General features: G+C 52.4%; 5 non-coding genes across 5 annotated transcripts; 3 read left to right on the top strand and 2 right to left on the bottom strand.

Moving 5' to 3' along the window:
- The first annotated feature begins 4,252 nt into the window (after positions 1 to 4,252).
- TRNAS-AGA (transfer RNA serine (anticodon AGA)) lies at positions 4,253 to 4,334 on the top strand. Its single transcript has one exon. It is a non-coding gene; the product is annotated as a tRNA-Ser (tRNA).
- Positions 4,335 to 4,850: 516 nt separating this feature from the next.
- TRNAI-AAU (transfer RNA isoleucine (anticodon AAU)) lies at positions 4,851 to 4,924 on the bottom strand. Its single transcript has one exon. It is a non-coding gene; the product is annotated as a tRNA-Ile (tRNA).
- A 1,671-nt stretch (positions 4,925 to 6,595) lies between these two features.
- Positions 6,596 to 6,667, top strand: TRNAH-GUG (transfer RNA histidin (anticodon GUG)). Its single transcript has one exon. It is a non-coding gene; the product is annotated as a tRNA-His (tRNA).
- A 470-nt stretch (positions 6,668 to 7,137) lies between these two features.
- TRNAD-GUC (transfer RNA aspartic acid (anticodon GUC)) lies at positions 7,138 to 7,209 on the top strand. Its single transcript has one exon. It is a non-coding gene; the product is annotated as a tRNA-Asp (tRNA).
- Positions 7,210 to 9,450: 2,241 nt separating this feature from the next.
- On the bottom strand, positions 9,451 to 9,524 carry TRNAT-AGU (transfer RNA threonine (anticodon AGU)). The gene has a single exon. It is a non-coding gene; the product is annotated as a tRNA-Thr (tRNA).
- Between the last annotated feature and the right edge of the window lie 3,014 nt (positions 9,525 to 12,538).

Here is a 12,538-nt window from a genome sequence, read left to right as displayed (position 1 = left end):
AGATGCCCCCCGACTGCTCAGCCACACGCAGCCCACGCCTGCCCTGCCACACCACCTGCCAGGGCGCTCTTTGGCCCAGCCAGTGCACACCACGCTAGGCTGCCCACTGACGCGGCGCCACAATACAGCACCTGCCCTTGCTGAGGGGCGGCCCCCTTGGCCTAGCAACGGGCAGGACTGGGCTTGCCCCCTCCTCGGCCCATCAGCACCAGGTGCTGGGGCCGCCCCGCCACCTCGGCCGATCAGCACCAAGGGGCGGGACCGCCACAAACGGCCAGCTCCCTCGATTCCTCCCGCCCCGGCTGCCTACCCTGCTCCTCTTGGCTCTGCACCGCTCCACCTCCAGGCATAGCCGCTAGAATCGCAAGCAGAAAGGATTGGCCTGGCTTCCCACCAATCAGCGGAAGAAACGGGACGTTTTGCAGCCCGTTCCTCATTGGCCAACCGGCACGGGACAGGGGGTTTAACAACAGGAAAGGCCTGCTAGAAGACAGGACCAATGGCCACAATACAGCCGGCTGCCCTCTCGCCCCACCCGGTCCCTCACGTTCTCCATCCAAGCTGGGCCCTAGCCCAGGGCCACACCGGGAGCGGGGCGCAGCCAAAGTCAGGCGCGGCCCGGGCATCCACCCAGCCCGTGCGGCCGACGAAGCATGGCCCGCCCCGGCCCCCAACCCAGCAGGCAAGCAGGGACGGCCTTCCCGCCCTCGACGCTCCTTCTGTGGGGCGCCCCAGGCCTGGCGCTGCTTTCCGCGGCCACTACGCCCACGCGGCACCCGCCTTCTCCAGCCTCCCTGTGCCGTTCCCCATCCCGCCAGCCTTGCCCCAGCGCGCCCCCACAGCCAGGCCCTCCTGCCCCGTCCCTTGCCACCACCCAAACCCAGCCCCGGGGCACAAGCCCCCGCGGCCAGCAAGACGGGCTCTCCCGCTTCGCCCTTCTACAGCCTTGCTTTCTGCCGGCACGATGGCCGCTGCGCCGGCCACTTGAGCCAAAACAGCACTGCCGTGACTCGGCTTCGAGCCGAGGTCGCTGCGGCCACAGCGCAGAGTACTAACCACTATACGATCACGGCCACGCCGCCCCGGGGGCCCCCGGGCTTCCCGCGCACCCCCACCTCCTCTCAGCCGCCCCGCTCACACAGCCTGTCCCGCTCGGGCCCCAGGCCGGCCCTCCACCAGCTCCGGCACCCGGCCCACGCCACCGCCTAGGCCGCCCGGCCCTCTCTCCACGAGCTCCTTCCGGTGGCCGGCACGGGGCGGGCCGCTCCGCCCCTTCACCGGCAAGGGGCCACCCGCTCGTAGCCCCCTTCCCGCCTGGAGCCCTAGCAGGCCTTGGGGCTCCGCCGCCCGCGGGACCTCTTCCCACGCCTTGCTTGGCCAGCTGCCAGGACGAAAGCGGTGCACGGGCCGTCTTTCACGCCAGCCGGAGAAGGGGACCGGAGGCGGCAGGTTGCCTGCCTCCCTGCCTGCCATCCTCTGGCAGAGCTGCCCTACTTTGGAGGCCCTCCGCTCTGGCAGGCTGCTGGCCCAAGGTCCGGGCGGGCCAGCGGCTTGCTGACAGCTGCCTGACAAAAGGGCGGGCGGGCGGCCTCCTCGTCAGGGAATTGAACCCCGGTCTCCCGCGTGACAGGCGGGGATACTCGCCACTATACTAAACTTGAACTGGGTGCATTGCTCCCTCTGCCTAGGTGACTTGCATCAATTACCTGGGTGGGGGGTTTCTACCTGGGGAGCTGGAATCTGCCTGGTATCAGGTGATGTATTTCGAATTGGTTGGCTGACAGCCAACTGGGGCTGACCTCCACTGGACCAGGTGAATGAGGTCAGAGGGGCTATATAGGTTGGGAGCGGGAGGAGGCTCGCTCTTCTCTCTTCGGCCATGAGGTGAAGCAGCAGCAAAGCAGGAGAGATAGAGGAGCCTTGCCATCGGGACCTAGCTCTCTCTCTCACCCCCAGACTCCAGATGGGAACAGAAGAACTCTGGAAGATGCTTGTGAGTAAGCTACTCAATCGGATTACATATTTAGCTGGCAGTAACACAGATGTGTCATCACAAGGCTACCACAGCCACACTGTTTGCCCTTTAGGATTTCTAAGAAATTGCTCAACCCTGTACCCTAGTTTACCCTACCCCCTCTAATCAATAAAGTTCTCCATTTTGACTGGTGTGGGAGACTTATTGAGGGGTGGGTCTAAATTACGTCAGAGAGACCCCTTAGGTCTGCGGACTAGGGGAGACTTTACTTTTTGCCCCCTTGACTTGGGGAAGTGCCCCAAGTGCGTGTACCGGGTCGAGTACCCGTCAGACTATTAGGCCTATGTTTCCCCGAGGACACAGGGCCGAGGCAGTCCCTTCTCGGGGTGGTGGCGGTGACATTACCCCCAGACTAGCGAGTGTGCTCCAGTAGAGGGGTTGGCCAAGCATAAGGCACCCCTAGGGAGGCATTCGGAGTCTGGAAGGTGGTCGGGCGCAGGGAGGTGGGCAGCTCAACACAGGAGCGCCTCCTACTGGCCCGCCACAGGCCCCACATAGAGAAAGGTTCTGGCTTCCTGCAGGCCCAGTCACCTCTCCTGAAGAGGATGTTTCCACTTAAGGCAGAGACCACCAGCTAGGTTCTACTTGGGTAATCTTTTCCAGGAATATGGTGTCATTTCGGCCCATCTGTCAGGTCCCTCCTGCCCACAATCAAAGTTTGGCCCTTGGGTTGGGGCTTCTCCTTTCCTTTCCCAGTCTTGCAACCCACTGTCTCCCTCTCTGTCTCCTTATGGGGCTTTTTTGTGCTCTGCTCCTTTTCCTCTCTTTGCCCATGTGCTTAAGTCTCTTTCCATGCCTATAATGTTTGTTTTTCTGTCCTGGGGCCCTACCAAGCCATACACTCACCTTTGCCTATTGACATTCTCCCTCTGCATGACAGCCCTATCACTGATAAGCCATATGATACTCAGTTTGCACCATATTCAGGTCCATCTTTAGGCATGCTTCCACTTTCACAGTCCTCTCATCAGGAACAGGACTCATTCATCTGCCCCACTTCCAAGACTCCTCTTGCCAGAAGATGAAGATTCAGTGTTCTGTGAATGAGCATGCATGTCCTTTGTGTACTACACCTTCCTTTCTATCATTGTCCAGAATTATTTTTAGCCAGCCATTTCACTGTGATAGTTATTTTTCTTTGTTTCTTCCGATCTCCTTTTCGCAAGGATGGTGATGTTGTTATGTAGTAGCATGTTGTTGTTGTTGTTATTTCTCCTAGATTGGTTAATTACTCTCAGTTTAAATCCATATCTGACATGTTTTTTGCTTCATGAAAGCACCCGCTTTATTTGCAATGCTGTTCCTTTTATGTACTTGTCTTGATATTTTTTCCTCATTTCTCCTTTCTTCCTGATGGTGTTTGGCTTTGATCCTGTCTGCACTTGCCTACTGAACTCATTTCCAAATTCCATCTTAAAGCATAACATCCATGATATTTTTGAAGCACGTTGCCAGAAAGTAGTTTCTTCCTCCCTTTTCAACACAGTGACAAAGCAATGTGGGTTGATGGACCCACTTGGGTGCAGAAAAGGAGAGATGTGTCCTTGGGGAGAAGTGCCCCCTCTCTGTATCATAGACTCATAGACAAACAGAGCTGGAATGAACCTCCAGAAGTCTAGCCCAATGGTTCTCAACCTTTTTTTAATACCAGGACCCATTTGTAAACTTAGATAGCCAGTTCTGACCCAGTGCCTCTCACTCCCCACCAGTGTGTTGCACATAAGGGGCCCCAAGCAGTCCCTTGCAAACCAGAGCTCTGCCAGCTGCAAGGGAAAAGCCATGGCTTTCCCCTTTTTTCTTCTTTAAAGCAGAATCCATTTTTAAAGTTTGTTTGGGACTCGTTCATATATTCTTGTGACCCGCTTTTGGGTCACAATCCATGGGTTGAGAAACACTGAGCTAATCCAGCCCCCTGCCTGTATCATTCTACCCAAACCTTCCAATACAACCATAATCTAAACTCTGCAGAAGAGAACTGTCAGCCCTGCCACAGGTAAAGCGGGGGATCCTTGCATCCAACATCCTGCTTCTATGAAATGCTGTCAACATGTGGATGCTGATAGGACAAGCCCATTCAAGTCTTCTTTTTGTTGCAGGGGGTGAGGTTGTGATGTGGCCTGGAGCCAGGAAGCTGAAAAGAACAGGAAAAAAAAAAGAAAGCCAAACCAACCTTGAGTAGTGTAAGCTGAGTTGGAGGAAGGTGGAGCATGAATGCAGGTAGTCGTGGCCGAGTGGTTAAGGCGATGGACTAGAAATCCATTGGGGTCTCCCCGCGCAGGTTCGAATCCTGCCGACTACGTGCAGGCCTCATTTTTCCCCAACCTGGACCAGCGGCTACCTCCAACCCTCTTCACCTTGCCGCCCACAAGAAAACAGGTACTCCCACTACGGCCCGGCCTCCACTGCTCCCTTGCTGTGGACGCCCTCTCTTCATGCCCGCCCCTCCCCTCCCCACCCTGCCAAGGCTGCTCAGCCCACAGGGCCCCCAGGAAGGCGAGGTGCTCAGAGCTGAGGGGCCGCTCTCCTTGCTCGCAGGGCTGGAGAAAGCCTATAGTGCAGCCCCCTCCCTGCAGAGCAGCCTGCCCCCACCCCGGCAATGCTCAGCCCCAGGCCGGGCGGGGCTTGCAGGGAAGCACCCATAGAGGCAGGCGGCTGCCCCGGGGCTGACGTGAGGGGGGAAGCAGCCTCCCTCTTTCGCCCGGGGGTCGCTAGCCACGGTTCCCCCCGGTGCTCCTCGCTGAGCCGCACATGGAGCAGAGGGAAAAAAATACCTCGCTGCTGCATGTGGAGACTGGGGAAATAAAATGCAGGGCTGTGGCCCGTACGGGGATCGAACCCGCGACCTTGGCGTTATTAGCACCACGCTCTAACCAACTGAGCTAACCGGCCCACCTGTTAAAGTTTTTTCCCAGGGTGCCCTTACCAGTGCTTCCTGCAGCTTGGGACTAGGGAAAGTGCTTCAAATTGTTTTTCTTGGTCTAATAAAAAAGATCAGTTCCGCTTTGAGCCCCGATTGCTGAAACAATTCCGCATCTCTTCCGTAAACCTGCCCGGCTTAGCAAAACAGCCCCGGTGTCTGCACACCCGCAGCAGGGGCCCGTGTCACCGCGCGGAGCCCCGAGACCCGGCTTTTTTTAGGACCCTTCGGCCCTGTGCTTATTTCAGTGTAGATACACCCCCGCCACCCCAGGTATTGGTTGTTTCCTTTTTGGGACCCGGTTGATTCTTCTTCAAGAGTCTTTTAATTTATACAGCTCACTCGGCGGGAATGAATAAGCCTGATATTCTGCTTCAGTGAGATAGATCCAGGTTTTCTGTGATTTAAAAAACAAACAAACCCACACATTTCGGTTAAAGAAAAGTAACCCCACATTCACGTTTTTTCTGTGATTTAAATGAAACACCACTAATATACAGATAGACGTGTAGTGGTGTTTCATTTTAATATCGGAAAAATGTGGATTTGGGGTTACTTTAAAAAAAAACCCCAAAATTGGGTTTTTTTTCCTTTAAATCACAGAAAACCAGGATCCCTGGAGATAACCCACTTTAGTACCTATAACTCATTTATACATGTGTTTTGGGAATGGGGGGGCGGTCCCTTTAATTAAAGCAGCTACATGAAGCACTCCAATGCATCCCTACACTTCAAAATGGCCACAAGGGCACTTTATCTAAAGCTTGTCAAACCTCTGAAGTTTTTTTTTAAAGTTGGCCACCATTTTAAAATGCAGAGATGCTGACACATGAGACGCTGGAGCATGGTAATCAAGTCTGCGCATGTATAGGCACCCATAATGACCTGTACGAAATGCACCGTAATAGGCACTACTGCACATTAGCGTAGATCAGGGGGTTTCAGCCTTTTTTAAGGAGAGTATCCCTTTTGGTGGGTACTGCTCCAGGTGGGTACCCCCTTCTGGATGTGGAGGGGGTCCATGGCATCTGAATGCGAAGCAGCGGCAACAGAGCAGTAATGCAGGGATGTGGCAGCACTCAGGCGCACGGTGGTGGCAACAGCGCACAGGCAGCAACACAGGTGGGGGCAGCGCTGCTTCCCAAGTACCCCCGCTTGTCTGCATGGCCGCCACATACCCCCTGGGGCCTTCCCAAGTACCCTTAGGGGTACGCGTACCCCCAGTTGACAACCTCTGGTGTAGACGAAGAGTTTTTAGTGATGTTAACGTGCATTAGATTAAATCTGCGCATTAGCGCAGGTTTTGCCCACCGCACTCATTCGCAGTAGAAGTAGTCTTCTGTGCATTGTGTCGTGTGTAGATGCGTCCCGAGGCTATGAAATGTCTAGCTTGTGTACGTCTCTCCTTAACCTGGTGTTAAGTGACACCCTTAAATACATTATAATCAAATACATCCTATTATTATTCCCCTGACAGTCATGCAGAAGGCAGAGTTCCCCCAGGAGCAGCTGGCTGAAGCCTCAGCCCTTTCTGTCCCACTCTTGCCCATCTCAGGTTTGAGTTGTAGCAGCTCAGATGGAGCCTGAACCTGGCTTGTTGGAGCTGAGTAGCCCCAGTGCGCTGACAGGGGGGGGGACAGGTGGCCGTGATCGTATAGTGGTTAGTACTCTGCGTTGTGGCCGCAGCAACCTCGGTTCGAATCCGAGTCACGGCAGGTTTTTTTCCCTCTGCAAGGTCTCGAGGCAAGTTTGCTCGGCTGCGCTTCCCTGTCTTGTCTTCATGGCTGCAAGTTCTAAACTTTTTAATAATGTATGTTTAAGATTACACAAGATATCCCCCAAGATATAACAATCTGCAAAGTAACTGATGGGGCTGTGGGCTGTCTAGGCTCAACTGGAGGGCACCTAATACCTGATGCATGCAGATAAGATTCTTTGGGTCACTCTGATCTCTTCTATTGGTTGGTCTAATAAAAGATATCGAAAGAACCCTGTCTGCCTATGTCCTTAGACCAACATGGCTACAACCTATACCCCGATGCATGCAGCTGTTTCCTGGGAGTTGCTGAAAAAATATCTCCATATTTTACTTTGCTCATTCCTATACTAAACCTCAACAACCCTTGGCCCTACATCTGAGCGTTAAGAACCAGCCGGGGAATTAAGAAACTCGTCACTACGTCTGTCCTCGTTAGTATAGTGGTGAGTATCCCCGCCTGTCACGCGGGAGACCGGGGTTCGATTCCCCGACGGGGAGGAGTGTTTGCTTTTGGACACATCCAACCTACAATCAGCTCTGGCACTTGCTCATTACGGGAGAAACGTGCTGGCTCACCACGAGCTGTCTCTGGCCCCTCCCACATGGCAGTCCTGGTACCCCTGAGCTCCAGCTCCACTTTGTCCCTGCTTTTGCTTGCAACTGAAGGAGAATCAAGCTCTTTTCTTCTGTCCGTCCCTCCCTCCCCCTGCCTGTGTTTTCTGAGGTAGATCACTGCCAAGAACCGCCTGAGCAAGTTGCCCTGAAGGACATGCTGGCTCTGCCCTTGCCTAGGAAGTGGCTTCTGCTCAGGGATGGGGGCAGTGCAGGGCTAGTGTGCCTGTGGTGTCTGGAGGAAGGGCTTCCAGTTTTCACAGAAAAGTCCATGGTGGGTGGGGCAAAGCACTGCTCTGTGTTCCAGCGACCTGTTCTTTTGTGGGCTTAAAAGAAGGAAGGCAAAAGGCAACAGAGTCCCTGGGTTGAAAAAGAAACAGGAACTAAGCATAGCTGGCAAGATTTAAACCAGTACAGGGAAACCCTAATAAATTTCTAGTTCATTGTCTTAACCACTCAGCTGCAACTACCTGGCACTACCTGTTCTCTATTGCTTTTCCACCTCCTCCCAATACTCAGGTAAGAAAAGCACTGGTCTTTGGTTCCCCAATTCCCACTAAGTTCACACACTGCTGCAGAACCTCAATCTTAGTCTTAACACTGATAGGTGTGTTCCACCACCCCTCCAGCACAGATGTTAACATTGCTCACCAACCAGGGCCTGGGCCCTCCACAAACAAGTTGATATGCCTACTCCCTGGTAGGCTTGGCAGCCCTTGGCAGAGAAAGCAGCACTTCTGGGAGGTTTTTACCCAACCAAAGGAGCTAAAACAATGCGCCAGCCATGCCGTTGCTGGTATTTTACCCATATGGGGCCATCCAGATGTGCATGGACATTTGGTTCCCCAGGGACAAATAGCGGCAGTGCACCTTGCGCTGCTGCTACTTGTCCCTGGGGAATGTCCATGCCACACGTGCTTAGATGTGTGGCAAGTTGCCCTGGGTGGCGTAGAAAAGGCTGGCCCCAACAGCCTTACCTGAGGTCCTAGAGGTCTTCTGGGGCTGCAGCCATGGCAATTCTGCATGTGCAGCCAGGCTGTCAGTGGAGCATGGCTCCAGGTGACCCAGCTCTGCTTTTCAGCAGAATGTGCTGGCTGCGCACGTGTTGCTCTAGCTTTTTTTCTGCAGTTGTTTTTGACCCCTGGATATCCAGGGATGAAAAAAACCCCAGTCAGTGCAGTGCACACTCCGGCAATGCGCCCTTGCAGCACGGAGAACACCGGACTGTGCTGTATGCGGCATTGCAAATGTGTTTGCAGCACCACATGCTGCACGACTTGTCTTGACCTGCCCATGATGCTTCATTTTGCTGCTTTCAGCTTTTCTCAGGAAAAGGCCCTGTATAGACCAGAAGGAAAATACAGGCAGAAGAAGAGCTGTTGGCTACTCCAGAGTTGATGGGGGGAAGAGGAAAGGTGTTCTGAAGAAGGAAAAAGAGAGGGAAACTGAGGAAAATTGGCGTGAACTTCACTGAGATATCTTCCTAGGTTTTTTTTTCTTCATCTACATCCCTTTCTGGCTGGGTCTGCCTTTACAGAAATAGAGGATATAGGTCAAAAGGGCAGAGAGGGGGAAGATTGCAACAACCACTGTTACAGATGTTTCCAGTTAACTAATGCAGCTTGGCTGTCTCATTGATAGCTTCAGATCTGCTCTTGGGGAGAAGAGAGGTTTACATGGCTAATGACTTCTCCTGAACTTTTGTTTCTCTCCAGGCTTGCTATTAACACTGAGACATCAGTTATTATTCAATGAGCTTCTTTAATGTCTTCAGGACTGGCTAAGAAGTGCTACATTCTAACAACAGACTTAATGATACCACACATATGAAGTGGCTAGTGCCTTGTGCTTTGTCTCATCTGGAGCTGATCCCTGAGAAGAAGGTGGCAGGTATTGTGGGTCTCCTTTGGAGGTGCTGAGAGAGGTTAGGTTCAGACATGGCAGGGGTCTTTGCCTGAATTGGCAGACAGTGTTTGTCCTGTAGATGTCCTGGGAAGAGAAGGAAGGCTTGTGGCCCTGACACTGTTGACTGATAGCTAAGAGCTGGCATTTTCCAAGTAGGGCCTTGGGTCTAAAAAAGTTGAGAACTATTACTACAGTGACTATAAAGCTCTTAGCATAAGTTAAAGGCACCACTGGGATTTGAACCCAGGATCTCCTGTTTACTAGACAGGCGCTTTAACCAGCTAAGCCATGGCACCAGATTTTTTTAAATGGTTTCTGCAAACATTATTCAAAAGTTATCATGAGCTTCAGAAAATTGTTTCAGAAAATTACCAGTAAGTCTTCAGTATTTATTGCTTCCTCCTGTGTTGTGGAATATCAAATTGACACTTGTGCTGAGTATTATCATTCCACTGCACGGTCAGTAATGAAGCTGCAAGCAAAGAATGGATCAAGTAACTGCTGTAATATGCCTCCAGACATTACTGAATGGCACTCTGGTCCGTGAAATCAATGGGTTCAAGGCTGAAGAAAGGAAAAGACTGTGGGGCAGTGTTGAGCCCTGTGCTGATTGTTGGTGGAACTTACTGAGGTTCAGGCCCCTTCTCTCACCTGCCTCCACAGCTAGAACCCTGGCTTGATCATTACCTTCTAAGTGACCAGCCATGATTGTATAGTGGTTCGTACTCTGCAGTGTGGCTACAGCAACCTTGGCTCAAATCTGAGTCATGGCAATTACTTTCTTGCAAGAAGCTCTCCACCTCACAAAACACTTTCAGTCCTCCCACGGGTTTCTAAGTCTTCTCCTTTCACCACCACCAACCCCCCCCACCCCAAGATGAGGTAAGTGAATTAGCACCACCTTGCAGAGATGCTCACTTCCGTCAGGGTATCACAGAAATTATGTTTCCCACTTGTTACGAGGCTCAGACCTTCTACCTTTCCAGCACCAACTTTTGGGTAATTGGCCTTAATGACACTTTTTGCAAGAGATATGATCTCCAGTCAGGTCCCAAATGTCTAGAGTCTGACATAAATCATGAATTTTGGATTACAATTTATATCTTGGCTCCTGAACCTTCATAATTCAACTGTTCCAAATTTCATACTGCTCACAGGGTGAGAGTCTCCCTGCTTCTAATAGCCAGGCCTTGAAAAAAAGCCTCCACATAACACAACATGAGCCTTTAAATTATAATTGGGGACCCACCAAACTCACGATTTCATGATTTTTGCAGAAGCTGCAAATTGGGTAGGTCCCCTGTGAGAAAGCCTGGTCCTCGCCAAAAAGCATGAGGAGCATGTAAAAGCTGGAAAATGGCCAGCAAGCTGGGGCAAGAGGGTGGGAAGGGAGCTGAAAACAGAGGCAGGAAGCCTTTGCATCAGAAGCAGGGAGGAAGGAGTGGAGGAAGGGAGAGTGAGATTTTCTTGGCCGAGTGAGGCAGGCCCCCCCTCCTCTGATTGACTGAGGGGTCCTAGAAGTCTGCTGCTCCTTGGACATTGACTGATGGCTGCTAAGTAACCTTTCAGCTGTCAGTCTCCAGGGAAGGACAGGACTTTTGGGGCACTTCAGCTAATCAGAGGTGGGGAGGGGGCCCATTGCGCTCCACCATGAAAACGGAAACAGGCACTGCACTCAGACTGCAAAATTGATGGGCAGCCCCTGTGAATTATGTAGATCACTAATTATAATCAGAAGATTTATCCAGTCTTTACCCAAGAAAATCATATTTTCCATAGCATTCTGAGCTCTTATTCACATGATCTACCTGGTACATGAATTGCATCTTCATTGTATGGTGAAACATGGAACCCCAACCCTGTTAGCTGCTATAAAAGGGAGAGCAGGACTTTTGCAGCCCACAGGGGTCAATGGCTACAACAGCCACCCACAAGAAAACATACCTAGAGGCTGGGGTCTGTTAACCCCTGCATCTAAGGATTTGGTGACCAGGTCGTAGAAGGCCACCAGGTTGGTCTGACAGGACCTGCCTCTAATGAACCTGTGTTGGTTGCCCCCAAGCATAATCTCCCCTACTGGCCCCTCGTGGACATGCGCCAGAACGGATCCCAACTTCCAAGAGAAGTGGTGCTGGCTCCTACCCTGGGGGTCTTTAAGAGGAGGCTAGATGAACATCTTGCCGGGGTTGTTTGACCCCAGTACTCTTTCCTGCCATGGCAGGGGGTTGGGCTTGATGATCTGCTCAGGTCCCTTCCGACCGTACCAACTATGAAACTATGAACCCTGCGAGAATGCCTAGGCTTATTAAGCCAAAGGGAGGCAACTGAGCTAAACTGCAGCAGGTGCAGCAAGCTACTTACCAGCCAGAGTGGCAACCCCCAGGTTTAGCTGGGATACCAATGGACAGGAAAGGGCAGAGCACTGGGGCACATAAAAGTAGGGCCCTGGGCACCAGCAGGGGAGTCAAGCTGTGCATGCTGCAGGGAGAGGAGCTCCTGAGGGGTATACCTATAGCAGACAGATGGACTAGCAGGCACGCAAATTGCTCCATGGAGAGGCAAAGGAAACTTATGATCAAGGATCCTGGTTTTCTCCGATTTAAAAAAGTTTCCAATTTTTTATTTAAAAAAGTAACCCCAAATCCACATTTTTCCATGATTAAAACAAAACACCACTATATATATTCTAATATAATAAAAGACTTAGTGTGTCCGTTTGTCTGTTCATAACGCTCAAGAGGGAGGGCAGCAATTGGCTGTGTGGGCCCAAGTTTGAGCCACTACCAGCGAAGTTTGTGGCGGCAGCGAACATGCAGCAGCCGCTTGAGCAGGAGGGCTTCCCTCCTGCCTGAAGGCAAAGGGAGGCAGATCATAATGGCAGTACCCCCTGCTGCTGCCTGGCCTCGATGCCCTCCAGAACACCTGTCAGGGAGGGAGGGCCGTGAACACAGGTCAAGTGGACCCGGAGGGGGTGGAATGGGGCTGAGCCTGGAGTAGTGTGGGGGAAGGGATACAGTGGGGCTGGACATGGTGGCAGCAGGGAGGTGGGGAGGAGTGTTGTCAGACCCAGAGCGGGGGGCGGGGGCAGGGGCATTGAGCCAAACTGGACGGGGGGGAGGAGCAGAACAGGACTGAACCCAGAGTGGCGGGACCAGACCTGGAGTGGTGGGGGAGGAGGGGCATGGGGCCAGACAGGCATTCTTGATGGGCAGTTTGCTATTATCTATATATTAGTGGTGTTTCATTTAAATCACGGAAGAAGTATGGATTTAGGAAATACAGATTTTAACCAAAAATTGGGGATTTTTTT

The sequence above is a fragment of the Crocodylus siamensis genome, chromosome 1 (assembly GCF_052110815.1).
Source record: "Crocodylus siamensis isolate JL-2025a chromosome 1, ASM5211081v1, whole genome shotgun sequence".
Lineage (NCBI taxonomy): Eukaryota > Metazoa > Chordata > Crocodylia > Crocodylidae > Crocodylus > Crocodylus siamensis.
The sequence above is the reverse complement of the archived record's forward strand: the minus strand, read 5'-3'. Positions and strand labels throughout refer to the sequence as shown.